The sequence below is a fragment of the Macrotis lagotis genome, chromosome 6, assembly GCF_037893015.1.
Source record: "Macrotis lagotis isolate mMagLag1 chromosome 6, bilby.v1.9.chrom.fasta, whole genome shotgun sequence".
Lineage (NCBI taxonomy): Eukaryota > Metazoa > Chordata > Mammalia > Peramelemorphia > Peramelidae > Macrotis > Macrotis lagotis.
The window spans coordinates 196,715,355-196,742,403 of NC_133663.1; positions in this window are offsets into that span (position 1 = coordinate 196,715,355).

Consider the following 27,049-nt stretch of genomic DNA (forward strand, 5'->3'; position numbering starts at 1 on the left):
TGTGTTGGAGACATCTGATATCCTCCTGTATCTGCCAGAGTCTGTTAATGGCCAGGTTTTTCCAAGTACATTCAGTTTGCTTGTAGGAATCTTCCTTTCTGTTAAAAGAAATATTTCAACACAAATTTTAGGTCAAAACTTATGATATTGGAACCTTTTTTATTTGCTAATTATTGCACAGAGACCTTAGTATACAAATAGAAAATTTTGAAAACCAGATCAGTTTTATACAATCCTGTTTTAACATACTCATTTTAAAATACTTAGCATTATTTTATTTTCCCCATTTGGAAGATGCTGTTCCACTAATAGAAATAATTTCCATAAAAATAATGAACATGTACATATGATAATCATTTTTAAACAGTATGTATCTAGTAGGTAGCTTTATAAATCAAACAGCTTTAACCTTTTACTATTGTTTAAGAGAATCAGAAAGAAAACAATCACAGTTAGAAATGGATTCCTCTTAAAAAAAATTAACAAAAATGAAAAAAAAAAGTTTAACAATAGACCAGAGGTCATCCTTCTTTGAATGTATTTAGTGGACTAACCTTCCTTTACTTAAAACAGAACTTGAGATGGTTATGATAGAGAATGATTTCCTAAAGTCACCAAAACTTTTTCATACTTCCTTAGCATTTTGAAAAGTTAAAGGATCTTAATTCTCACAAGAGCATAAAGCTGACAACAAATGCCAAGGCTATACATTAGCCTAATGGGGTATTAGAATTAGATAGCTGTAAGCAGATTTATGTATTGGTTACCAGACATGATTATAGGAATTTATCACAAGGATCAAGGATCAACTTTTCCTTTTTCATTTTGATGACAATTTCCAGGTAAGGCAAAGTTTGAATCAGATGTTAAATGTAAGATATTTCCAAATGATGTATTTGAGAAACTGAATTAGAAAAATCCAATATCAGAACTTGTTGAGAAATTGCTTACTCAACCTTTCTCAATGAGCTTGTCACTCACAGATATTATGAACCCCATAGGGTTGCTGGCCTCCTCCTAGGCATTGGTGCATCCTAAACTCCTTGCTATCTGGATTTCAAACTCAGAAGAAAGTCAATTTGGATATGTATATTACAAGTTAGAAAATTCTCTCCACCCTCCCTTCCCACCCCCCTCCCCTCAGAGAGGAATAGTCAGATTAGCATTTTACATACTTTTATAACTGGCCCATGAATACTTAGTCCAGAGTGATTTAAAATGGTTTTTATTAAGATATCTTAACAAAATGGCACATCTCCCTCATAGTAGGAGAGAGAGGCACAAGAAATCCCAGAAATGGAAGGTCTTTTATGCAGTTTGAAAGGCTTTGTTCCTGCCCCCTTATGCCAATCATAGACTGGGGTCACAAATCTAATTGATATATTAGTTCCTATACATTCCCCTCACCCTGTTCATTATAATAATGAACAAGAATAGCTAGATGTCTCTGAGTATGTGCAAAGGAGGTCAAGACTCTAGGTTATGTTAAAAACAGGTGGGGCAATCTCATCTGTTTTTGATCAAATGGAGGCTAAACCTTGTTATCTTAACTCAGTACCTGCCCATAGGCAACAATATAGGCAGATCCTAGTCTTTATGTCTGGCTGCTTTCAGTATTTCCTCTTTGCCTTGGGAGTTTTGTAATTTGGCTATAATATTCCTGGCAGTTTTTCTTTTGGGATCTCTTTTCAGAGCTGACTGGTAAATTCCCTCAATTTCTATTTTATCCTCTGCTTCTAGTATCTCAGGGCAATTTTGCTGTATTATTTTTGAAAAATGATGTCTAGGCTCTTTTCCTGGTCATGGCTTTCAGGTATACCAATAATTTTTAAATTATTTCTTCTGGATCTGTTTTTGAGGTCAGTTGGTTTTCCAATGAGATATTTCACGTTTTCTTCTAATTTTTGTCTTATTTTTTGCTGATTTCTCGCAAAGTCATCAGATTCCTTTCTGCATTTGAAGGAGTTATTTTTTTCAGTGAGCTTTTTTATCTCCTTTTCCAGCTGGCCAATTCTGCTTTTTAAGGAATTCTCCTCCTCATTTGCCTTCTGTTTTGCTTTTTCCATTTGGCTTAAACTAGTTTTTAACATATTTTCTTCAGTAATTTTTTTTATTTCTTTCACCAAGCTGATGATTTGGTTTTCATGATTTATCTGCATTGCTCTTATTTCACCTCCCAATTTTTCCTCCACCTCCCTTAATTGCTTTTCAAAACCTTTTTGAGCTCACCAATAGCCTGAACCCACTTTCTATTTCTCTTAGAGGCTTTGGATATAGAAGCTTCAAATTTGTCTTCTGAATCTTCCATGGGATCAAAGTAATTTCCTATGATCATATTCTTCTTTTTCTGTTGTTTACTCATTTCCTCAGCCTAAAACTAATTAACCAAACTTTCATGACTTTGGGGGGGTGGTTTGGAGACACCCCACTGGGACCTTTATTCTTTCAAGATCTTATGCTCTCTTGCCTATGCTTTGATATGTAGAAGACCACAAGCACACACCTCTGCCCTGGAGCTGTGAGGAGGTTCCCTGCTTGGCTATCTTTGTATGGAAGCCCAAACTGCAACCTGGATCTGAGTGTGAGTAAACAGTTGAATCCTGCCCCAGGGAGAGCAGAGAGATTTCTACAATCTCTCCCTATCCCCTTACCATCCATGGGCTGCAGACTGGCTTCCACAATTCCTGCTGCAGGTTCTTACCACAGGGCTGTTCTGAGGCCCGTGCTCCCACACTCTGGTGCAGCAGAGTTCTCTCACCTTCCCTTCACGCTCTTCCTGGTGATCCCTGGACTGCACTGTGACCAGGGCTTTTATCCAATCTCTGGTCCCAGTGAAACACATCTTTCCCATGGAACTTCTAAGTGGTCTTGGACTGGAAAATTGTATCACTCATTCTTTCTGTGGGTTCTGTCCCTCTAAATTTTGGCTAGAGTCATAATTTGATGGCTTTTGGAGTTTTTTGGGGAATGAGTTTCAGGGAAATCCTGCCTTCATGCTACCATCTTGGCTCTGTCTCTACCCCCCCCCCCAACTCAACCCTAGTCTTTGTAATGTAAACTATCAATCCTCCCTTCACATTCTTGTGGAACCCAAACACCCACATTTTCCTCACATATACATGTTTTGTTAAACATATTTACAAATTAGTAATTTTTGGCATGAGGAATTAGAATTAAAGGAAAGAGATACATAAGAGATAATTTTTAGAAAGTGTTCATCAGATTCAGAAGGGTTGTTCCCCCCCCCCCCCCCCCCGGTGGTTTGTTTCGTTTTGTTTTTCTTCCTCTGATTAGGGATAATATAACCCATAACCCATAACCAGTATAACCAATATAACCAAATACAGTTGTCCTAGCTCTTTGGACTGTTGAGAGGAACTGCTTCCATCATGGTTGTTCATCTCACTGTTGTTGATGTGAACATTGTTCTCTTGACTACTCTTTTCACTCATCATCAGATCTCGTAAGTCATTCCATGCATCTCTAGAGTCTGACCACTTATGGTTTCTTATAGAATAATAATATTCCATAGTATTCATGTACTATAACTTGTTTAGCCATTCCCCAATTGATGGGCATCCCCTCAATTTCCAATTCTTTGCCACTACAAAAAGAGCTGCTATGAAGATTTTAGAACATGTAGAGCTTTTCCCATTTTTTACAATTTCTTCTGGGTATAGTTCTAGAATTGGAATTGCTGGGTCAAAGGGTATGAACAGTTTTATTGCTTTTTGGACATAGACATAAGGTTTTTAAAAGCAATTTCCTGTAATCAGATAGAGATTTTCTCCTAAATTTTATAGTCTAAAGCAGTTCAAACTTACTTTTAAAAGTTTTTATTGAAACAATAGACAATATAGCTTGATTTGTCATTTTAGTGAAAGTTCTGCATAAAACATTTAGTAAAACCATAGGCAACTGCATAAAATTGCCCCATTGGCCACATTTTGGACAGCCCTGGTCTAAAGGATTATAATATGTCTCATGGTAGCTATAAACTTACAGTGTCAACAATAATATATTTTCAGAGAAAAACTCACAACTCATTTTATTGTTGCACATAAGAATTATGCTTAAAAAATAAAATGTAAACTTGGGATTAAAAAATCAATAATCCTAACTGCTTCTAGAACCAGGTTTTATAAAAAAAGAATTTTTATAGTAGAATATATCCAGTTATTAACCTTGCTTAATCTTGCATTGCTTTTAGAATCCTTTTAAACAATTAGAACATCTTAGCTGACACTCAAAATTTTAACAGATAACCCGTTTTATTTCAAATGTAACAAGGCCATAAGTACAATCAGATTTCTACACAGGGCAACATATGAATTATTAGAGTTCACTAATCACAATGTTTTCATACTCAAATCTTATTTCTTAGAAAAGTCAAAATATCATAGAGGTTTTTTAACCTTACAAATACAAAGACTTTACATATTCTTGTTTTACAAGTTCTTCTACCGAAATACCCTTAGCATTCTCAAAAAAATAAAAGATTCATCTGGAATTTGAATTATATACACTTGTAATAATTTTAGCACATTACTATAATTCTCACCTATGCCATGGAGATGACAATAAATTTTGAACAAAAATAGCAAAATCCTTTTTACTGACAGTAATTTAGATCCTTCTATCTAGTGACAAAATATTTCATAAATGGCAAATTTCTACTTTTACTACCTTGAAATATAGAAACTTTTCTATGAGAACTATAAGCTAGGACAAAATAGCTTTAAAAAGTACTTCTAGGGGCGGCTAGGTGGCGTAGTGGATAAAGCACCAGGAGTACCTGGGTTCAAATCCAGTCTCAGACACTTACCTAGCTGTGTGTCCTTGAGCAAGCCACTTAACCCTGTTTGCCTCGCAAAAAAAAAAAAAAAAAAAAAAAAAAAACCCTAAAAAAAGTACTTCTATTTATCACGAAATTTTTACCATATCTTTAAAATTTACAAAATATATGTTCTTATCTTTAACTATAGTACTAGAAATAACCCTACATAAATGGTTCATTTGAATAGCACTGACAAATTTGCTGTATATCTTCCACTTTAACCTTTAAGTATATTCTTAGATGGAACAAGTTTGACAATATAAATTACACAAGGGAAAAACTTGAAAAATGGGACAAGGGCAGGGGTATATATTACCTCGAAAAATTAAGGTAAGTAATATAAGAACAATTTAATTACAAAACATATTTCCCTATCCAAATTTAGTCAATAATTCAAATGAACAAATTGGCAATTTTCATGGTAGCCAAAAAACCTTAAGTCAAATTCCTTTCAAATATAGACTTTAAAGAATTTCAGCAATTCATTCATTAGCAAAGCTACCAAATCAGACACCTAAAATCATTAAATGTCCATCCATACTTTCTTAGAGAAAAATAGCATTTGATCTAAAAACAATTAAGAGTTACATTACACAATCAAGTGACCTTTATCATGTCCCAGGGGAATAGTTCCCCAAATTTCATTTTACAAATTAGACAGCTTGACTTAAAAAAAAAATCTTAAAAACTGACAAGTTGCCTAATGTAATAATACTACTAAATTTCAATTTAGCATTATTTTTACATAAGAACTATAATGGAACAATTCCAGAATCTATTTTTACAAACTTTGTTTTACTACAACTCAGGGAGATACTCCTTTCAAAGAGTTCTAGGTCTCTCCTTCCTCCCATTTTCAATAACCACAAAAACCTCTAGGAGGCATGCAATGGCCTATGCTGCTATAGAAATGCATAAATTGTATCTCTGACCATCCTGAGGAATTAACAGTTTGTTTTAAATTCCTTTGAGATCAAACCAGTTAAGATTTTTAAAAGGTTAAAAGAAAAGAAAGGAAAATATAGGTTAGACATGAAGTTTTATTCTCTGAAATTTACCATTAAGGTATAGGTAGAGACCATTATGATAATGATCACAACAAGCTGAGGAAGATTCAAAAACCTTGAATTTCTCTAGAGACCATTCTATTATTTTATATCAAAGAAAAACATCCTTCTGCAGTGCTCTCTTGCCTGAGGGTGGTAACATTCTTTCATGAGTTTAAGTACCAGAAGGGCAAGACAAATATTCCTTTCAAGGTCTAAAGGAGGACACATTCTGTTCCTCACAATTGCTAAGAAAATCAACCTTTGACCAGGAATATAGTTATGAAAACATATTCATTATTATTATTGTAGTATTGTTGTTACATTTTAATAAGAGATAGCCAAAGAACCAGATTTTTATTAATAAATATGTTGGCAATATAAAAATATAAACTATTTTATAATATAAATGATTTAATTACTCAGAAACTATATCTCTCTAACTTTTTAAGTGTCGTAGAGCTTTAGACCCTGGTATGGAAAAGGGGAGAACCTCACCTTTAGGAATAGATAATAAAGGGTCAAAAGTTATCATACACAGTGACATCTCATAGAAGGCTTTTCATCTTCAATTATGGAATATTTTTAAAGTCTGGTGGGTTATCTTTTCTTTCTTTTTTTCTTTTTTTAAATATTTTTCTTAGTTTCCCAATTATATACAGCAATAGTTTCTACCTATCATTTCTGTAAGGTTTTTGAATTTTATAATTTTCCCCCCACCCTCCCTTTCCTCCCCCCATCCCCCACAATGGAGGCAGTCTGATGATCTTTACATTGTTTCCATGCTATACATTGATTGGAATTGAATGCGTTGAGAGAGAATCATATCCTTGAGCAGAAAATTAAGTATTAGAGATAGCAAAATTATGTTGTGCATAAGATCCTTTTTTTTTTAAATTGAAGGTAATAGACTTTGGTCTCTGTTTAAACTTCACAGTTCTTTTTCTGGATACAGGTGGTATTCTTCATTGCAGGTATTCTAAAATTGTCCCTTATTATTGCATTGATGAAATGAGCAAGTCCATTAAGGTTGATCATCACCCCCATGTTGCTGTTAGGGTGTACAATGTTCTTCTGGTTCTGCTCATCCACTCAACATCAGTTCATGCAAGTCTTTCCAGGGTTTTCTGAAATCCCATCCCTCTTGGTTTCTAATAGAACAGCAGTGTTCCATAACATACATATACCACAATTTGTTCAACCTTTCCCCAACTGATGGACATTCACTTGATTCCCAATTCTTTGCTACCACAAATAGGGCTACTATATCTCTTTCTAAAGGCATTTTCAAATACTACTCAACAGAAGTTTCTACCCTATTTGTCTTTATTATAAGTAAATACAAGGAATTTTAATAATCGTTATCTGTTTGCTATTCATTTCTTATTTATTTTAACATAACTTCATTAATGTGATGAATATGGGGATGTTTCACAAGAATGTGAAAGGAATTTGTTTGTTTACATTACAAAGACTAGGGTCTCTGTATTGGTGACTATGGACAGGTATGTGAATGTAAGACAAAAGATCAAACCTGAGATTAGATCAGTTTGCCTCACTTAGTTCTGAGTTAACCTAAATTCTGAGTCCTTCTCCTTTGCCTATGCTCAAGGAGATTATTGTTCTCTCCCCTGTGTTCATTAGTATAATCAGAAGTGCAGGGAAAAATATATGGAGGTGATTGTACCAATTAGATTGTGACCCCAACCAATGATTGGCATGAAGGGGGAGGAACAAACCTATCAAACTGCATATAAGACCCAGCCTTGTCATGATTTGCCACCCCTCTCCCCTTAAGAGAGGTGGTCCTTTTGTTAAGTTATCTTAATAGAAGCCATTTTAATCATTCTGGATTATGTATGTATTTATGAACCATTGATCATAAGTAGTAAATTTGGCATTGAAAACTGACTAGATGGAGGCAGCTAAGTGGCACAGTAGATAGAGTACCAGTCCTGGATTCAGGAGGACCTGAGTTCAAATTTGACCTCAGACACTTAATAATTGCCTTGCTGTGTGACCTTGGGCAAGTCACTCTTAACCCAATTGCCTTAATATATATATACTGACTAGTTAAGGAATATTTTAATTTCTTTTTTTTATTTAGAGAGGAACAGTAAAATCTTTAGAATTATAGAAAAATTCAATATCTTTTTATCTTTACAAAAATCTTTTGCCAAGATTTTGTTAAACTGAAGTCAAACTTGGCTCCCAAAGTTTTCATTCTTTCATAGTGTCATAGTGTAATAACAATAGTAATCACTACAAATTTTTACAAATATATTCCTGACCTTAGTATTGTGATGAATGGAATTGTGTCCTCCTTTAGACTTTGAAAAGAATACTTGTCCTGTTCTCCTGGTACTTAAACTCAAAAAAAGTAACCTCCCTCAAGTTAGATAAAATTTTGGATGACTCTTTGATAACAAATAATAGAATGATCTCCAGGGAAGTTTAAGGTCTTGTTATATATATATATTCTATTTCTCTCCCCCTTGCTGCTAAGTTTTCTGATCTCCCTCAGTTTGGTGTGGTCATTACTAGGATGATTTCCTGTAGGTTAATGGTAAATCCCAGAGAATAAAACTTCATGTCTAACCTATATTTTCTGTCATTGCTATATTTTTTATGATTTTATTTCTAAGATTAACAACAATAATAAAAGAATTTCAGAGACTACTTGAAATTTCAAGGATTCATGATTTCATTTGTGAAGCTCCATCTTATCCCCTATAGTTCCCAGCTCTTTTAGATCTTTCTTAACTGCAATGATTGAAAGAAGAATATTTCTTCTGGTGATTTAGTCTATTCATGCTTAATGAGGCTATTTCTAAGATGATACTCATACAATCTACTGTTGGAACTAAGCCTGAAGTCTTTCAGAGCCAAGACTGACCTCATGAAGAAGTATCAGAGGAGGCCCTTGGTGTAATATTTATAGAATATATTACCAAAATATTACTTGCTACACTTGTTACTCTGTGTCCAAACTTTTACCATGATAAAATTTATTCATTTGGGTTGGAAGGGAAATCATATGTAAACATCCTCAGTATTTTCATTTATTTTTTAAAATGGATCACTGAATGATTTAAGATTTTTTTTGGAGTATTTGTCAAATATGAAGCACTTGGAATAGTCAAACATCAAAGAGAAGGTCATCTACTGCACCAGTGCCATTGCCAGTCATCTTGACTTTTGTTGTTGTTGGATTTGGATGACTCTGGAAGAGAGAGTGAGGTTGATGACTTTGTGTAATTCTGCCTCACTTAAATCCATTTCACTTGCAAATCAAGACACCCTGAGATATCACTGGTCTTTTTTGAAAATGAAGGTTGAACAACAACATTGATGTGTAGGCCCTCTTATTCTGAGTCTAGATGCCTCGGTCTACTATAACAGTAATTTTCCTTCATATAACAATATAAAGCTGTCTTACTTAAAATAGTGTTGCACTAAAAATACCACAGTGTAAGACTTATCTGATCAAAAATATGCATATAACAGAAGCAGTAAAAACTCAGTCTTAACATAGTGCCAAGTACACAATAAGATCATAGATTTAAGGTAGGAAGGGACCTTAGAGGTAATCTAGTATAATTCATTTATTTTACAATTGAGGGCCTTAAGGTACAGTGAGGTTAAGTCATTTGCCCAGGATCATATGGGTTGTATAAAGCATAATCAAGATGCCAACAGAAGCCCTTTGTATAGAGGCAGTTCAGCAGCACTGGGATAGTAGTTAAGAAGGTCTCCATTCCAATTGGCCCTCAGACATTTATTATGAGACCTTTGGTAAATCACTCAAGCTCTGCTGCAGTTGCTTCAAGTTATATCAACAGGACAATAACAGCATCTACCTGCAAGGATTGTTGGGAAGATCAATGAGATGATATTTTTAAACTGCCTGATATACAGTAATCACCTTGATGCTTGATTCTTTCCTTCCCCTCACTCCAAATCTAGCATTCTTTTGACTGCACCATGTAGATATTCAATAAATGTTTTAAAATGAACAAGTGAATGAATGCTCCAGAAGCATTTTATATGTGAGTACTTTACAAAGTAAAGACTTTACAAATGAAGACATATAGCAGCTTTGTGATATTTCTATCTTTGTGTCTGTATCATGTAGTGACCACCTAGAATCTCAGCTTCATAAAAGACCTTTGGTGTCATTCAGTTCAATTTGTATCTGAACAAGAATTTCTTCCATGACAAACCTGACAAGTGGTCATTCAGTTTTTGCTTGAAGATTCCTCTAATGGGAGTACACAACTTTCTTTTCACCTTTGTATGTTTATATGTATTAATAATTTTTCTCCCTTGTACCAAGCCTAAATCTGCTTTGTTGAAATTTCCTTTGAGTACTTCAGAAACTAAACCTCAATGAATGGATTTCTGAAACAGTAGCACTTTATGCTGAATTCAACTCTGGAGTAAATGATGTCATAATGGTGTTAAAATGTAAACATAAGTGTAAAGACACACCTGGAGTAATTATAATAAACAAACATTATATGAGAATATACTGTTTGCAATTCACCATATAAAGTAGCAGGATAAGTGTATAAACATAGTATAACTGTGTTGCAATCAGACTCAAACCCAAATCTTCTAACTATACGTCCAGATTGTTTACTCTATTCCATAATGCCTCAAGATATAATCTCTTCCTCAGATTATGAACAAACAAAAAAGTCTTCAACTATACTTATACAATGTAAGAAAAATGAATGAATTTTTAGATATTAATTATTGATAAAATGTTTTTAAGTGACAGTATCTGGTTTTCCTAAATGATAAGTATAGATGCTTTTATTCTCATGAATTCATTGTAATAAATTTGTCAATGAGAATAAATTGTTCCCATACACCCATTTAGTCAAGGGAAATGCTTGAGGTAGACATCCTCAAATTCATTAACCTGTAGGTCACCCTTAATTTAGTTTAACACATCTTCAGAGATGATTTTACTGGGTATGGTCACTGTGCATGTCCAATGTGTGTGCTACAGCTTCTTGGAGCCACAGATGAGAATTGAGTGACATTGAGTGTTTTATTGTATTTTCATGTATCTTGTTAGATATTTCCTAATTGTAGTATTTCCTTAATATATTTTAATTGAGTTTCTGGCTATACTTAGTTGTGTTGCAATGTAGCCAACCCATGGACAGTAGCTTTAATATCTTTGATATGAAGAATAATAGAGAAAAAGAAACTTCTTGTGAGAGAGGAATTAGGGAAGGTCATTATTTTTCTGGAATGTTTTGTTAAGTCTTATCTAAAATTGAATCTTTCTAGGAGTCTATGAAACCAAAGCACAGAGAGTATACATTAACTCTGAAAGGCTAAACTAGAGATTAAAAATAAAAATTCTTCACTGGGTATTTGTCACCAGTGGTGACAAACTTAAAAGAAACAGATGCATATGATCTACTTAGAAAATCTCAAACTGTCTATGTTATATTGTAGTTTTGTTTTCTAAAACATTTCCCAATAACATATATCTCAGTTGTATTTAAGTATTGGATGCTATATTCAGCCTATGACTTTAACAGCTCTGCAAACAACTGATTTTCAAGGTATTGTCTGTGGGCTATTTCTAGTGTTAAATAGAAATAAGTAGACTGAGTGGTCCATGGAAGAAGCTTTGGGGCAAAGGGAGAGCCCTTTAATTTTATATAATAGTTCAAAGGCCAAAAATACTAAAAGGAAAATAAACCCATGGTTCATACTTCTGAAGTTCAGAAGTCCTGAGGCTGGTGATATGCTTGAGTTCACGACTACTGAACTTCAGTAGACTTAGCCTATTAAGTATGGCATCACTATGGTGAGCTCCCAGGAATGGGAAGACATCAGGTTGCCTAAGGAGGAGGGAATCCATCTAGGGAGGAAAAAATGAAGCAGTTAAATCTGCTGTGACTATCAGTAAAGGATTAGGACCACGAGGAGTTGTTGCTATACTTCCATCCTGGGTGAAAGAAAAAACCCAGCAAAAACAACAAAACCAACAAACCACTACTGTAAAGTTATTCTGAATATTCTTGAAAATAAGGGTTTAGATTAATTATTCTAGGATAAAGTAGGGTCTGATAATAGAACACAATTTCTAGAATAGTTTTCTAGAACAGTTCTAAACTTGCAACGTGGTATAAAAGGTTTTTTAACTGTATTTATGTAGTCCTAAAATACGGCAGTCAAGAAACTGACTGCTTCTAGAAGAGCATGCTATTGATAGAATTCCAAAGAAGTAGAAAACAGATTTCAAGTCAAAAAAAAAATACAAATAATAAATCTACTTTGTTGAGCTGTGAACTCAGGCTGCAAACATCAGTGTCATTATTTCTTCTCCATGGACTAAGTCATTTAATCCTCATGCAGTTTCCTCTTCAGTCCTATTTTGAGACTTGCAGTGGCTCACATTTCAACCTCAATTGTGGAGCTGTACAACTACTTGCCTTGTAGGTCTTTTATTTCAAATAAACTTCTGAGTTTTATCAATAGAGGGCACTGCAGTACTGATTACTGTTCCTTACTTAAAAATAGAACATTACTAACAAATGGCAATCATTGTGATAATTTTCAAAAGTGAATTTGTACTGAAAAAGCTTTGGAAAAACATGCCCCCAAATTTGAAGAAGTAAGATCTTAAACTTCTGGGAAAATGAATACTAAGTACCATCATCTTCAGAAGCATTTTAAGTGCTTATTTGTTCATGATATGGTAAGAACTATGGAATAAGATAGATTGGTTGAAATGTCATTGGTGCAGTCTTATAATCCTTAATACTGGGGAAGGCTAAGGATATCATATTGCTTAAGTTTGGGAGTTCTGAACTGACTGAAGCCAATTGAATGTCTGCATTAAATATGGCATCAATATGATGAGCACTACAGAGAGGTAATTGGCCCAGGTGGGGAAAATGGAACTGGTTAAAATTTCTTTGTCTAGGATTAATATAAGATGGTGAGTAGCAGCTGAATTTACAACCTGGTCAAGATAAGGGGCTTCAATCCATAATAATAACAACAACAGTAATATGTTATAAATATATATAATTTACATGTTAATATAATATACTTCAAAAGAATTTCCCTAGCATTTTTATCATTACTTCAAAAGGTTTATAATTTCATCTTGAGCATGCATATACCAGGTAGATCATAACTCTTTCATACTTAAATAGAAATTCTGTTAGTTTCTATGAGTTTTTTTTAAAAACACTTTTGGTTATGACTTTTCCAAATTAACTAGGCTATTCTTTAAATAACAGACACAATCTGCCACAGAGCTCATACTAAGAAGCAATGTGCAATATTGAGTTGTCCTTCAGACACTTTACTGTATGACCATGGGAAAGTCACAACTCTCAATTTCCTTATCAGTAATATGAAGACAATAATACTTGAAATTTCTAGTTCATGGGGTTGTTGTGAGAAAAGTTCTATAGAATAAAAATTATAATTATTAGAAGCTTTCAGGACTTTTTAAGTCCTATTTGAGCTTTTCCTCTACCAGCATACTGCCATCTCAAGGTCAGGTTGAGATATATGGGTTGGTCTTGAAGGGAGAAATGTTCCAAAGATATTCCTATTGTAAGGTAAGAGATGCCATTAGCCAATATTCTCATATGGGAAAAGATAGATCATTTAATTGAATTTAGATAAAAAACATGGGATTATAGGATCATAGGTTTAGATGGAAGAGAGACCTTAGAGGTCACCGAGTCCAAATCCCTCATTTTCAGATGAGGAATTTGAGAATCAAAAAGTTAGATGATTTGTCCAGGACCATTTGCAGTAAATAAATATCTGAGGTAGCATTCAAACTCAGTCAACCCTGATTCTAAGATCAGTATTCTGTCCATTTCTCCACATTATTTTTAAAATACTTTGCTACTTTTCCATATTATGTACATACTCACATATGCACATAACATTTGAACATGAAATATAGCATTGTGTAACATGTATTTATGTGTCTATATGTATAACCATATAATATGTATATATGTATACAGATAATATGTATAACAGTTATCTTTCCTCATGTTTCTGTTTACCATTACTTTTCTTGGAGGGGGGATTTAAAGTCTTTTATGTTCATGTGTATAGAGAATCCTAGGTAGGGAAAATCTACCAAAACAAATTATCTTTTTTAGATTTATAGCCTTGTTGCCCTTCATTTTTGAAGCTTTCTGAGGAACCTGAGAGGGTAAATAATTTGCCCAGGATCACTCAGACAATTTGTGTTAGAGATGGGACTTGAACTCTGGTCTTTCTAATGGGAAGACCAAATCTCTATCCCCAGTACCAATGGGGAAATTCTATATCCTCCAATGGAAATGATAAAATGATGCTTAATGTTTTTTTCCTATTTCAGTCCATGGAAATGGACTGAAATATGAGCAGATTGGCTTTTCAAAATTAACAGACTTGCTTTTGAACAGATGCTTTTCTTATTTTTTCTTCAGAAATGTATTTTTTTAGTTAGCTCTAAGAAATAGGTGTGTTTGCATCCTGCATAGCCTTTTAAAGCTTGCCAAAAATTATCAGTGAGTCAGGACTCATGTGAAATGACTTTTATGTCAATATAGTTGAAAGTTGTTTTCTGAGTGGTTAACTACCTTGCCTGATTAAATAACCAAACAAAGGTGGGACAAGGAAGGCTGCTTGATTTGACTGGTATTGTTGTGCTCACCTGAGATAAGCTGCCTCCCTTTCTGTTCTTGTTTGATCTAGAATACAAATCGTTTCTTGTTCCTCCTCTGTAAAGTGATAGCAGCTGCTACTTGCTAGAGATTCATCTACCACATATTCTTTGGTTCTCATTAAAACTATTTTTCCAAGCATAACATCATGAACTGATTTTTTTATGGCTTCATTCCTTTTGTGAAAAATATCTTCTGAATTGATAGATGAGCCTTCTAGCTTCATGAGCATGTAGGTGTAAAAGAGGAGTAGATATCATTAAGAAAATGCAAGCCATTTAGAAGCTGAGGAATTTGTTTATTCTTTGTCTTAGAGTTTCCCACTTTTAAAAAGTAAATGTGTTTTATAGGGTCTCTGAGGAGCTCTATGAATCTGTCAATTATGCCAAAAGCATTAGGTATTTGCTCTGTGGCAGGCACGTTTCTGATTATACAAAGAATGACAAAAACCAAAACAAAAATTTTTTTTAAAAAAAACACTCCCTTTCTTCTAGGAGTTCCCTTCTAATGAAGGAGAGGACTTTAAAAAAACTGTATTCACAAGGATATTATAGTGTAAATGGAAGGTACTCAAGTTGGGGGGGGGAACTAGAGGGATTGAGGGTCAGTTGGATGATGGACAGAGCACTAGGCCTGGAATCAGGGTTATTTAGGTAATTAATTTCCTCTTCTTTTAACCTGAGCAATTTATATTTTCATAAATATTCATCCATTTCAATTAAGTTTATCAAATTTGTTGGCATATAGTTGGGCAAAATAGATCCAAATTATTACTTTAATTTCCTTCTCAGTGCCAGTGAATTCATCTTTTTTATTTTTGATACTAGTAATTTGGTTTTTTCTTCTTTCATTTTTAAATCAGATTAACCATTTTATTGGTTTTTTCATAAAACCAACTCTTGATTTTATTTATTAGTTCAATTTTCTTGCTTTCGATTTTATTAATTTCTCCTTTAATTTTCACAATTTTCTAATTTGGCATTTAATTGAGTATTTTTAATTTGTTCTTTCTCTGACTTTTTTAATTGCATACTCAGTTCATTGATTTCCTCTTTCTCTATTTTATTCATATAAGCATTTAGAGATATAATATATCCCCTAATAAGTTTTGGTATGTTGTCTTGTTATTGTCATTGTCTTGGATGAAATCATTAATTTTTTTATTATTTGTTGTTTGATTCATTCATTCTTTAAAATTAGATTATTTAGTTTTCAATTAGTTTTAGGTCTATTTCACCATGGCCCTTTATTGCACGTGATTTTTATTGCATTATGGTCAGAAAAGTATGCAATCGATATTTCTACCTTTCTGCATTTGATTATGAGGTTTTTATTGGGCTTGGAATCAGGAAGACTCTTCCTGTCTTCAAAATTTGCCTCAGACTCTTACTAGCTTTGTGGCCCTAGGCAAGTAGGTTCTTGTCTGCCTCAGTGCCTTATTTGGAAAAAAGAAATTAAATGACAAGTCACTCCAGTGTCTTTGCCAAGAAAATCTCAAACGGAATCACAAAGAATTGAACAGGACTTGAAACATCTCAACAACAAATCCCAGGGAAAGCAGGAAAGGTCTTCAGCAGAAGGTATGCATTGAATTGTTTTAGGGAAGGTAAAGAGGGAAAGCATACCAGACATTAGGGACAGCCAATGAAAAGGCAGAAAAGAGGGAGGTAGATTGTTGGGTGCAAGGACATCAAGGTCAGTGAACCTTGATCACAGAGAATTGGAAAGAAGGAAAGAAACAAGCATTTTTTAACTACATTATTTGTCTAGTCATTGTGTTAAATACTTTTACAAAGATTATCTCATTTGATCCTCAAATTGACCTTGAAAGGGTAGGGGCTGCTTTTATTCCCATTGAATAGTTAAGGAAATTATGGCAGGTAAAGATTAAGTGATTTGGTTTAAGTCATCTAGCTATTAAGTGTCTCGGGCTAGATTTGAACTCAGGTCTTCCTGACTCCAGATCCAGAACTCTATTTCACTAGCTACTAGTGTAAGAAGACTAGAAAGTTTAGAAGGGGCAAGGTTGTGACAGGCCAAATGACAGGGTCATATGAAGATGCCAGATGGTATGGTATAGTGGAAAGAGTACTGGCCTTAGAGTCAGAGGACCTGGGTTGGTATCCTGTCTTTTATATTTAACATCTATGTGACTTGAGGCAACAAATCTGGGTCTGATTTCTCATCTGCAGAATGAAAGGGTGGACTTAGATGGCCTCTGAGGTCCTGCCAAATTTTAAAGCTGCATATCTCCAGAAGTATTTGCATTCAATGTGCTCAATGACCATCAGTTGAAAAGGCCCTTGGGGGCCACTTAGTCTAATCTATGCTTGAGTCATCTTCTGAAGGGCTGTAAAGCAACTAAGTCTTTGGGGATCTTCTCTTGCCTTTATGACTTCTTCAGTTACTATCTTTGTTCTCTTAACAGAGGGCCAATGAGCATGTTCTCAACTTCTCCTGGGGAGATGATTTCAATGTGCCAGCCAAAGATCAACCACACTGTAAGCTAAGCATTCCCTCTATAATATTGCTATCAAAGTTATCCAGCCATGGTTGAAAATGTGTGTGTTAGAAATTTGACTTGTTTCTGGAATTTGTAAGGAGGAGTGGCAGAATAGTGTGGACAGAATTACCCAGAGAATGTCAATCAGATGAATTTGTCTTCCAGAACTCAGCACTGTTTTTCACATAACAGGTACTTATAGATCAATTGATTTACACACATCATCTCCCTCTTGAAATTATACTTGTGTATATGTATTTTTCTAGTGGAATATAAGCTCCTTGAGGTCAAGGGCTATTTTTTTTGGTTTTTACATGCCCCCATTGCCTAGCAGAGTCTTGCAAATAATCAGTACTTATAAATATATCAGTTATTGATGATGGTATTGAATTGTTTCAGTCATATCCAACCTCTCTATGAAGCCACTTGGGGTCTTGGCAAAGATACTAGAATGTTTTGCCATTTCTTTCTTCAGTTCATTTTTATAGTTAATGAAACTAAGGCAAACAGGATTAAGGGTCACTTAGCTAGTAAATATGTGAGACTATTTGGACTCAGGAAGCTAAGTTTCTCTGACTCTAGACTTAGCATTTTATCCACCTAATATTTCAGAACATTTGCTAAATGATATCATTATTATTTTTAATTTCTACCTTTTTTGACTTTGATTCCTTCTTCTCTACTTATCTCTTCCTTAAAAATTCAGCCCTAATCAAACCTTTCCTATGAAGTTTTCCTTTGCTCACATTTATTTCTCTTATTTTTTTCTTGTGAATAGAGGAGAGAATTTATTTTTCCATAAAGAAAATGCAGAAGAAACAAAAGATTCACAGAAACCCAAAGCAGTTATATACAATTCATAAAATATTATCAGTAATCTGTAAACTTGACTTAGAAAGGAGTATTGCTAACTGTCTCTCTCTCTCTTGCACTTAATGGTATTTTATTTTTTCTAATTATATGTAAAGATAGTTTTCAACAATCAATTTTGTAAGAATTTGAATTCCAAATTTTTCTCTTTCCCTCCCTTCACTCCCCACTCCCACAGAGAGCAAGCAGTCTGCTATAGATTATACATATATAATCCTATTAAATATATTCCCATTTTGGTCATGTTATGAAAGAAGAATCAGAAAAAAAGGGAAAACCACTAGAAAGAAAAATCAAAAAAACATTTTTTAAAAAATGAAAACAGTACACTTTGATCTGCATTCAGGCTCCATAATTCTTTCTCTGAATGTGGATAGTATTTTCCATTTCAAATCTTTTGGAATTGTCTTGAACCACTGTATTGGTGAGAAGAGTTAAGTTTATCACAGTTGGTCATCACACAGTGTTGCCCACATTGATTTTTATTCCCATTACATTTCTATAAAATAATTTTATAATCCTCATTTGTTATTTATTTTAGACTCTTGACATTATGATTCTCCAAGTGTGGTCCTCAGACACCTCAGTTATCTTGCCCATATTTATAATATGGCAATGTCAATACTTTTTTCTTTTCATGAATTTTAGTGAAATTTATAAAAATGGATTTTCCTTGTAGCATTAGCATATGCATATGTTTTTATTTACTGAATTGTAAATTCTTTCAAGACCCCAAAGGTTTGTATTGATTTGAAATATCTTAATGGATCACTATAATGAGGTTTTTTTAAATGCAACTCAATACAACTGCTATTATAAGAACCAATCAATTAAGTACCTACCATATACAAGATACTGATTTAGACACTGAATATAAAGATGGGGGAAAAAAGCATTCAGGGGCAGCTAGGTACCATAGTGGAAAGAGCACTGGAACAACTGAATGAATCAAGCAAAGTTTTGTGAAGAAGGTGGCAGTTGAGTTGAATCTTGAAAAAAGCAAAGATTCCAAGAAGTGGAGATGAGTGCATTTGACACTTGGAGGATAGCCCAAGGTAAAAACATAAAACTGAAAGATGAAATGTTATGTGAGAAGAATAGCAAAAAAAAGTCTGATTGGGCAGAAAAGCAGAGTAAAAAATAAGAAAATGGAAAGGTAGGAAAGAGCAAGATTGTAAATAAATTTAAATAAAAAATAAAAGAATGTATCATGGAGCATTAAGTAGCCTCTGGATTTTTTTTTTGAGGATAGCAATTTCATAATCAGACATTACTTTTAGAAGAATTGTGTGGAGGATGAATCAGGTTAGAATTTGAGGCAAGGAGATCTAAAGAAAGCTATCACATTAGTGTAAGTGAAAGGTGAACTACACTGTTGACTATATGGTTAGAGGAAAAGGGATATATATATATATATATATATATATATATATATATATATGTATATGTATATGTATATATATGATGCAAAGGAGAAAGAAAAAATATTTGGTAACCAATTAGATATAGGAGATAAATTAGAACAAGGAATTGAATGCAACAACTGAGTATTGAATAACTGGAAGGATGGTGGTGCCATTGAGCAGAATAGCAAAGTTCAGGTGACGAATAGAAAAATATTGACATGTTTTAGACATGTTGAGTTTAAAATGCTTATGTGTCACCCAATTTGAAATGTCAAATAGTCCCTTGGTGATATTGAGCTGAAACTTAGGAGAGAGACTAAAGTCATACAGATATCAATGATAGATAGATAGATAGATAGATAGATAGATAGATAGATAGATAGATAGATAGATAGATGATAGATAGATAGAAGGTTGTTAAATCTGCATAGAAATGATTGAATCTACTGTAATTGATGAAGTGATAAGTAAAAGAGGATAGAAAAAGTGCTTAATCTTAGTGGGTTTGACATAGATAACAAATTAGCAAAGGAGACTAAAAAGGAATATTCCTTTAGGAAGGAGGAAAGAACAAAGTCATAAAAAAGGATAGAAGAGGCATGGCCATGGTTTCTTGGTAGGATAGGGTTGCAAAAAATTGAGGAGTGAGTGAATAGAGAGAAAATCAGACAACAGATATAGGCAAGATGTAGGAAAGATACAGGATGATATTTTTAAAGGGAAGGTAGAATCCAATGAAGGACTTTTAAAGGATGGAGAGGTATTCACATTCGAAGACAGTAGTGAGGGAACCAGTAGAAAGAGAGAGGTTGAATATTTGAAAGATAAGGGGAGTGAAAAGTTATAGTAGGCTGAATAATATGGGGGCTAGTGGGCTCAAATGGACATGTATGGCAGCTGGCCTTGTCAAGAAGAACCTCTTCATTGTCAGAGATGGAGAAGAGATAGACCCTTTGACGATCAATCCCTAATCTCCAAATTTTAGATTCCTTAATTTTTCTTGAAGACATGTTAAATTTCATCTCCTCCAGGAGGTTGTTTCTGTTCCTCCTCCAAACCCTCAATCTTCCTCCTTGATCCTAGTGTCTCTTCTGAGTATAGATTTCATTTACTCTGTACTTATCTTGGATATTCCAATTTATATGTTATCTCCTCCACTAGAATGAAATCTCCTTGAATGTAGAAATTGTTTTTGTTTTTTATTTGCAGTTCTAGTGATAAAAAATAGTAGGAATTTAATAAATATTGATTGAATAAAATGGCCTATCCAAAAAGTAAGAGCTAAGATTCTCAGCTAAGATGGGAAGGTGGAAGGTTTTAAAGGGGAAATGTAGATTTGGAAGAACTTCTATAAGGAATAAAATAATCAGAGTACAATAAAAGGAATATATTGATGCAGTGAGAGCCCAGTTGAAATTGGATAACAAAATAGGTAGTGTTGGGTAGTATGCATCAGCACAGGTATGCAATGTCTTCCATATCTCTTCTGTAATTCCTGAGTTAGAATGGATAAGATGAACAATGGGAGTAATGGAAGACTCAGTTGTGGAAAGGAATATATATATATATATATATATCACAAGAGATTACAGAGCATATTGTCAGCATAGAATTGAATTAGCTATAGGGTCAAAATGGGGAGGGGAAGAAAGTTAAGTCAGAGAAGTCATAACAACCTGAAAAAGATGGATGAATGAATAAAAGCAAAGAATGGGGGAGGAATGGGACATAAGGAGAAATAAAATGATAGGAAGCTATAATTAGTTTTTTTAAGTGAAACAGTTTTGGAGAATGAGTTCCAGAATGTAACTATTCCTATATGAGACAAAGTAAAGGAAAGAAAACGGGCATAGGGTTAAATGAGACTGAGGAATTAGGAGGTTGAACACAATACATTCTCAATAATATTCGTTGAATTAGTTATAGATGCAAGAGACAGAGATAGATTTGGAGGTAAAAACTCGTGGTGCATTTGTGGCAAAGATTTGACTGATACTAATCTGACACTAAACCTCAAATTTAGGTGAAGATTAAGAAAAAAGTATAATAAACACTTTGTTATCAATGACAACCAGACTGATTCTTCAGTTACTTCTAGTAAAAAAGAAATTAATATGCATAAATAAATATATAAGCCTATGTAATTTTTCTATCTGTGCTTCTATTCAAAAGAAAAAAGAGAAAATTGTAGTAACATAACCCTAGAGAAATATAGTTTCATATTTTTCTCTGATTGACTAAAAAATAATTATAACCCAACACTGGGATCAATCTTTATAAATTCCTAGTAATGTAGAAAAGTTTTCAAGTTCTAGTGTTAATGGGGGAAGGGGTATCTGAAATTCTAGTTGGAATTCAGCTCAAGTTAAACTAAATTTGCTTATTTGAAGCATTTTCTTTGTTTGGATTTAGATTTGCATGTAGACTTTGATCACATCTTGCTTCCTTTATTCCATCTTGCCTTACTACTCCTTAGGTGGGTATGAGAGATGAGAAAGGTCTTCTGTGCTCCACTACCTCTCCTGTTAGCTTGATTTAACAATTGACTTGTTATTTCTCATTACTAAGATATGGGGGAAAAGAGTATTACTAACATGGAGAGTATTACAAACTTCTGGAAAACATGAACATCAGATGAATTTCAGTCTTATCTGAAGTGGTTAAAGAAGGTTTGAACATCAAGTCTGGTATAGACATGCATCAAACCCCAAAGGGATAGGAAGGTGGGATGACCAGGGTCAATAATACTGTGGAGGAAGTAGTCCCAAAGAAAACAAATCTCTAGATCCTTGAGGCAGGATTGAAAAGGAGGAAAGAATAAAAGCAAAAAACTAGAATCTATGGGATGCCTCTGATTGCCCCTTAGCCATTCATGTTATGGTGGAGAGGGAAAGGAATAAGTAGAGATGGAGAAAGTCTAAGAGTACCAAAGTCAGTTTTATCTTAGAATAGACCTGAATAGAAGAGAATAGAATGATTTTCCATCATTCTTCTAATTTTCCCATTAAAAACTGCAAAGGACTTCAATATTATTATAATCCTGTAAATATATATGTGTGTCTGTGTGTATCTGTGTGTGTGTGTGTGTGTGTGTGTGTGTGTGTGTGTGTGTGTATTTAGGAATCCTTGAGTGACCTTACAATTAATTCAAATGGAAATACCATTGTGAATGGGCCTTTTTTTCTTTAAAAAAACTCCCATTTTTAACATGGAAAATTCAGTTCCAGATAAATTCACATATATACACCTGCAATTAAACACATATATGAGGCAGTATAGTACATAGAGTCAATAGAAAATTTGTCTTCAAACTAAGAACACCTTGTTTTAAGTTCTACCTTTGAGGCATAGTGGCTATATGACCCTGAGAAAATTACTTAATCTTTCAGCCATCTAGTCAACATTTTAAGATATATATTGCAGAAAAAAATGCTGACTTGCATTGAATTCCCTGACCTGTGATTTTCCTATAACAATGATCATAAACCCAGTCCCTATCTTTATATTGCACAGATTACATAGATATATTATATAGATATAATATCTATAAAATATGTAAGTACAGATTATATGCTCATATAGACAGATAGATGATGGACAAACAAAAGGACAGATGAATGGACAGAAAGACAGATGGATCGATAGATACTGGATCTTTAATTTCACTGGTACAGGTGCCTTTTCCTACCAATTCAGGTAACCTCTTTCTCCTAATGTATAGTCTTACAGAATTGCCTGAGGCACCAAGAAGTTATGTGAGTGAGTCAGATTCACTAAAAGATTGGTTTTTTTAAGATTTTATTTATTTTGAGCTTTACAATTTTTCCCCTAATCTTATTTTCCTCTCCCCACCCCCCGCAGAAGGCAATTTGTCAGTCTTTACTTTGTTTCCATGGTATACATTGATCCAAATTGAATGTGATGAGAGAGAAATCATATTTACTTTGCTTCCATGGTATACATTGATCCAAACTGAATGTGATAAGAGAGAAATCATATCCCTTTTTTCCCCTTTAATTATATATAATTACAAACATTTATTATTGATGTATTTTGTTTCAACACAATAATATCCCACCTATAAATATGGTACCTGAGAAATCATATCCTTAAGGAAGAAACAAAGTATAAGAGATAGCAAGATCATACAATAAGATATCAGTTTTTTTCTAAATTGAAGGTAATAGTCTTTGGTCTTTGTTCAACCTCCACAGTTCTTTCTCTGGATACAGATGGTATTCTCCACTGCAGACAGTCCCAAATTGTCCCTGATTGTTGCACTGATGGAATGAACGAGTCCATCAAGGTTGATCATCGCCCCCATGTTGCTGTTAGGGTATACAGTGTTTTTCTGGTTCTGCTCATCTCACTCAGCATCAGTTCATGCAAATCCCTCCAGGCTTCCCTGAATTCCCATCTCTTCTGGTTTCTTATAGAGCAATAGTGTTCCATAACATGCATATACCACAGTTTGCTAAGCCATTCCCCAATTGAAGGACATTTACTTGATTTCCAATTCTTTGCCACCACAAACAGGGTTGCTATGAATATTTTTGTACAAGTGATTTTTACCCTTTTTCATCATTTCTTCAGGGTATAGACCCAGTAGTGGTATTGCTGAATCAAAGGGTATAAAAGATTGTTTTTAACCTTTCTTTATATTCTCAGTGAATATGGTAGTATCTGGCAAATAGATGCTTGAGACTTATTGAATGATTGAGATTATATATATATATATACACTATATTTAGTATATTCATAGTGTCTAGGTACATAGATAATGCTTAGGCAGATAGAGAGACAGTAAGTTTATCTGGTATGGGGAAAGGAGAATTGATGGTGGTGTTAAAAAAACCTTGTAGAAGGGAGACTTCAGGCATGAGTTGATGAAGGTCTGCAACAGGGTGGGGGCAGTGTTAGATGAAAGAAGGGGATATTTATAATGTACATTACAAAGGTAAAATTGTCTTTATTTAAATTGCACATATCTATATATGTTGCAATGTATTTGCATGCGTATATGTATATGAGTGTGTGTTAACATGCACATATATTTTTATTTTACTCAGATTAACAGAAGTTCAAACTACTGTAAAAGAGAGTTCAAAGGAGATTTGAGATAAATCTTACTTAATTTCTGCCTATTCATTCTGGAACTGAATTTTCCATGTTAGAAATGGGAGTTGTTTTTTTTTAAGAAAAAAGGTTCATTCACAATGATATTTCCAGTTGAATTAATTTAAGGTCACTCAAGGATTCCTGAAGTTTTGTTTGGTGGAATTTGGGAAGAATATGAGGCCTGGCATACCTATCACATTCATCTCAGGTTTCAACAATAGTATTTTGAGATCATTGAGAGAACCCAGTGAAGGGCAGAGAGTGGCCCATTATGTCACAGAAGTGAGTTAGTCTAAGGGAAGCATAAAGCTTCAACAATTCAAGAATTCAGAAAGGAAGGAAGGAAGGAAGAGAAAGAAAGGAAGAAAAAAGACATGGAAAGGAAAGAAGGGAGAGAAGAAGAGGAGAGAAAGGAAGAGAAAGGCAAAGAAAAATAGGAACCATCAGACTGTTATTTTTGAGGGTGAAACTGTACTCATTATTGTAAGAAACTCTTTTTTTAATCACTCCTTATCCTCATTGATAACAAGATCAAACACCAGGTACTAGGTCCTAAAAGCACTAGAGTACAACGTGTCTCTAAGAAGTCATGCTCAGTGGGAGCTGTGTTCTGGAGCCCTGTTTCCAGGATCAGTAGGTCACCCAGCAAAGATGTCTAAGAGTTCTCCTTTGTCTTCCTTTCATACTTTACCAGATTTTTGGTTGTATCTGTTTGCTCACTGCCTTCTTAGCTGCAAAATTCTGGAGGATGGGACCTTGAAGAGCAGGATTTTTTTTTAAAGGAAGATTTAAGAAATAATTCTCCAAGGAAGTAATAAAAGAATTGAATAGAAGTTTTGTGGGAAGAAAAGTGCACAGATTATGTGGGCACACACAAATTACATATGCGCCCACAAGTTTTTAACACCTACACTGTGTGCTCACTGCTGTGCTATGTGGGCCCTGAAAGGAAGACAGGAACTATTAAGATTCAGTCCCTATTCTAAAGAAGCTTATATCAAGTAATGCTTGAAATAGTTCAAAGACTGCATAATATGAAAGGTACGTGATTGAGTGCCCACACTAGTATTAGAGAAGTTCAGAAAAATGAGAAAATCAGTAGAGGCTGGAGTGGTCTAGGAAGGCTTCATGGAGGAGAGAGGTGGGGTTTACTATCTGGATCTCAAAATGAAATGCAGCCTGGCACAGTAAAAGAAAATAGCTGACTTCAGACTAAAGAAGAGTTGTCTCACTTTAGACTTGTCTCACCTCAGACTCAAACAGGGTGTGTAATGATGCTGGTCAAATCATTTAACCTCTCAGTCCTACAAACAACTCTAAGCCATAGGTGTCATTCTGCATTAAAAGGGAATTTCTTCATATGAAAGTGTCTCTCTCTCTCAATCTCTCTCTCTCTCTCTCTCTCTCTCTCTCTCTCTCTCTCTCTCTCTCTCTCTCTCCCTCCCTCCCTCCCTCCCTCCCTCCTAGATTGCCTCTTCCCTTTGGGACCTCTCTGTTGCTTTAGCTGAGAGTTCATCTCACTTTCAATTGAACAACTTATTTGCACTGGATTTATCATGTAACCCCTAAATTCAAATTCTACTTCAGATATTTAGTGCAGGACTGTCCAACTTTACTTTTAAAAGTTTTTATTGAAACAATCGACAATATATTTTGAGTTTCCATTCTAGTGAGAGCTCTGTGGCAGCTCAGTTTCATTTACTAAAACATTTAGTAAATCCACAGGGGGTCATCATAAAATCAGCATTTTGTACTGCCCTGATTTAATGTATTGTCCTAGGAAAGTCACTTCGCCTTCTAGAGCTTCAGTTTCCAAATCTATAGCATAATAGCATCTATCATACAAAATTGTGAGGATGAAATAAGATAATTTATATAAAGTATTTTGCAAATCTTAAATTATGATGTAAATTTAAATCATTCTCACCTGGATCATATACTCATATGGATTCTCATCTGGATCATATATTATTTACTTATTCAAGGGACATTCTAATAAGGTGTCTCAAGCAATATAACAAGGTGACCTGTGTTGGATTTAACTGCAGTGCCAGCACTCTCTTATTTCAGATTTGATATTGGGATAAAAAAGAATACTTATGTCATGGAATACTATTGTTCTATTAGAAACCAGGAGGGATGGGAATTCAGGGAAGCCTGAAGGGATTTACATGAACTGATGCTGAGTGAGATGAGCAAAACCAATAAAACCAGTACACCCTAACAGCAACGTGGGGGCAATGATTAACCTTGATGGACTCACTCATTCCAACAGTGCAACAATCAGGGACGATTTAGGGCTCTCTGCAATTGAAAATACAATCTGTATCTAGAGAAAGAATTATGGAGTTTGAATAAAGACCAAGGACTATTACCTTTAATTTAGAAAAAAACTGATATCTTATTGTCTGGCCTTACTATTTCTTATACTTTATGTTTCTTCCTTAAGGATATGCTTTCTCTCTCATCACATTCAATTTGGATCAATGTATACCATGTAAACAATGTAAAGACTGGCAAATTGCCTTCTGTGGGGTGGGGGTGAGGGAAGGGAA